We start from the raw sequence: 3720 nt of genomic DNA, 5'->3' as shown, positions 1-3720 counted from the left end.
TAGTCACTATATGCATGTTTCATTTTTATGCAATTATATCTTATATTCACATAGCAGAAATGAACCCGGAGGTTTATTGACAGTTATTTGCCCCTTTTACACGTCTTGGACCGTAACATATAATTGTAGGCTGTGAAATACGCAATTTTTGTCCAAATTGTGTTCATTATTATGGAATGTGTACCATGATACCTGATGTATAGCAAAAGATATCTATAAAAATCACACTTATATAATATATTTAGTTGAAGAGTTGCACTTGAACGAGTATTACTCAATACGAGTATATCATATTATGTAAAAGCAAAGTACTCCCCCACTCCCATCCCCCTTAGAAAATTGAATCATTGATGACGAAATCTGGAAAAAAGGTGATCCCTTGGAAGCATTAATGATAACAAAATTTCTTAAAATTTTTAGATTCGGTTTAATTGAGTCTGTTCTTGAGGAATAACGAAACATTGTAACATCAATCACACCCCCTTGCACTGGTTTGAGCGGTTCTTCATTTTCAAAAGTTGAAAAATGCGGAGTAGAAAATATAATAGCACTGTTGTGATATACGAGACAACATTTTACAGCTGCCTCATGGCACTTGACACTTTTTCCTTTCTTTCATTTTTTGTCGGTGTAGGGTCGGGTTGTTTGTTTGTAAAGATTTTAACACAGGACACTTATTCTAAACCATTACAATATGCGCCAGGGCACTTGAAAGAAAAGCCTATTTGACAGGTTTGGTCAAAATCCGTTGACAAATGTAGGAGTGCATTTCTTTTTTCTTTGTTTTGTTAAAAAACACAAGACCATAATTCCCCAAAAAATGTCAGAATTGCAAAACCCCGACAGTATCTGCCAGGACATGACGAAAGCTTCAGTGAATGTTTAGTGTAGGTCTAGGAGGAATTACACAAGAAGTGTTTGGTTTTCTTAAATAAACCAAAACTAAGGGCCATAGTTCGCAAAAACGTCTTGACTAGCAAAATGACGAAAATATCCGCCCAGCACTAAAACCATCCGTGTAAGTTTGGCGTAGAGAGGTGCGTGCAAAATAAATTGTTTACGTCCGTCGACCTGCCGCCGACATACTCTTATATAATAACCAGATTTTTCCTGGTTCAGAATATTCAGCATTTAATCAAATTATTTCTGATTATATAACATTGACATGAACAAAACACACATCATGATATTTCATGGCATGAATGCTTGAAAATTAACGATCAGTTAGGCTCCATTGGATTAAGTTCAGGTCGTTAAATTCGATCTACTTGCCCCTTTATTTTTCTATGAATCGCTTTTTATTTGAAAGTATAGAAATAACTGATATTGATTTGCTGACTTTGATATATAACCGGCAGTTCCCATATTTTGATATCTAGGCGCCCCACTTTGTTTCCTAATATACAATTATTTCTTTTAAATGGTTAAATCAAGTCACATTGTCTGAGCTGTGACAATACGATTACATTAAGCAACAAATTATGAGATCAATTTTTACAAAAAATCATTATAAGAAATATGAGATGCTTTTATTTGTCCATTTGATTGGAAATAAGGTCATTTCTCCAATTCTTTATCATTATCAGACAATGACATCTACTTGACTCTAGGGAGCACCTATTGTTTATATTTAATTCACTTGCTTAACACTGTTAGCACAGAACTAAACTTTCTTGCCCTAATAAGTTTATAAATTGCCATGATGGATTAAATCATTCTTTACAAATTCTAATCACAATATGACAAAAACGCATAAAACGTATAGGTTATTCATTTAAAAGAAATAATTTTGTGAGAAAAAATATTGAAAAGGTGTGAACTATAGTAACAAAATATATTAAATTTTGTGGAAATGAATACAAAGGCAAATCCTAATTATGGTAATTTTGGTTGGTTAGTTGGTTGGTTGGATGGATGTTTTAACACCAATTTTAACACATTGTTTGATCATATTCCGGTGCTAGCTCAACCTAACCGACTTTCCTGCATACCTTGCGTTAGATGAAGAAAGGACTTTAATTCAGAAGAATTGTTTGACTTTTTAATGATAAAATAGGAGAAAGTCTGATAAAGCCAAAATTGAACACGACTGAGCCTGTCATGTACTGCAGTGGTAAATGCATGCTACCGGCTCAAAGTTTATATATTTTAGAAGGAAAATACACTTTTCATCATCTGAACCACAATACATTTATAATATGTTATTGTAGCAACGGATAAGACGTAAGTAAACAGATGTTTGACGATTGCCTTTATCTGATAACTTTTATGCTAGACAGCCGATTTATGTGAATAATTATTCAGTCATCTTGGAGTAACACTGAATAAAGCTTGAATGTGCGCCAGGTTTGATTATATTGTTATGATTAATCACCTAGTTTATAGGTGTCGAAATAAAGTTATAATTCAAGGAAAGTGACGACGTGTTCTGATATCTGAATTCCAAAAAGACCAAGTTTTTTGTCAACAAGAATTATTATACAAATCAATAGGGCAAAAACATTTATTTACAAGTTAAATTCCTTTTGGAATTACCAAATGCAAACGATATTTAGTAGCATAATCGTGCCCATAACGATTATAAACGGTAATATACGGTCGTAAAACGTTTAAAACAAATTACACCCATTCATGAAATTTCAATTCATGCGAAAAAAGACGAAATCCCTCAATAAGAGAAAATTATTGGAATGAAATCAAGATTTGTTTTATATGAGAAGTGACGAAATGTGCACAAACTCTCACGTCACCTGACATCGGCTTCAACTTTGTTTATTTATCAACGTTATTTCGTATCTTTCGTATTTTTGTAGCAAGTCGTCAAGGCTTCAGATGAAATATTTACCCGAAGTGGTTTGAATGTGTTTTAACTAGTTATTATAGATGAACATATTATGCCCATAGGCGGATGTTACTAATAGGAAGTAATATTTTAACTTATAATGAGTACAGTCTAAACAAGGACTACCCAGCGACAACAGTAATTAAAGATGTTTTTTGTCTAAACTGTACACAGCCTCTTTTAAATGTTAATATAACATTTGTAGTACAACGAGAGAAGATATGTAATGTTTTAAGCAGTACATACACTAGGCAAACACTGTACTCATGCAAAGTATCATTAAAGAATTGCCATTTGTTAAGGAAAGGCAAACATTAACCAGTAAGAGTGATTTTTTAAACATAAATTGTTCATTGTCTGATCCGAATTAAACATATTTGGTAGACAATTGCCTAGAGTTTGATCAATATCTCCCATAAAATCATTTAACCTAGTATACATTAATATACTTTTTCTTTAATCATTCCTCTTGTTTTTATCATTTTTTCTTGTTATGGACTTCGCACAAATAACGTTTATATAGTAACATTTATTGTTCTCTGTTTCTTTTAGTTTTGAAGTGAAAATTATATGGTGGTGTTTATAGTGAAATATAATAATTTTACATAGCATGAATGAATATATTTGTTTAACTTTAGCCTTTTCATTTCTAATGATATGTTGCAACGTTAAGTCATGAGCTTTCGTCATCAACCCAATCAACGGATCCTGCGGCGGGATTAGGAATGTTAATGTTATTCATAAAATTGTAATAAAATTGTTCATAAAATGTCGCTTCGGTCGGTAATACATTGCGTGAAAGATGTTGCAATTTACAAAATATCTCATGCAAAGCCCACATATATCCAAATCTTCTTTCTGCAGCTAATATGTTTGTA

The sequence above is a fragment of the Ruditapes philippinarum genome, unplaced genomic scaffold (genome assembly GCF_026571515.1).
Source record: "Ruditapes philippinarum isolate M1 unplaced genomic scaffold, ASM2657151v2 ctg2243_1_1_1_1, whole genome shotgun sequence".
Taxonomy (NCBI): domain Eukaryota; kingdom Metazoa; phylum Mollusca; class Bivalvia; order Venerida; family Veneridae; genus Ruditapes; species Ruditapes philippinarum.
Note: the sequence above shows the minus strand (reverse complement) of the source record.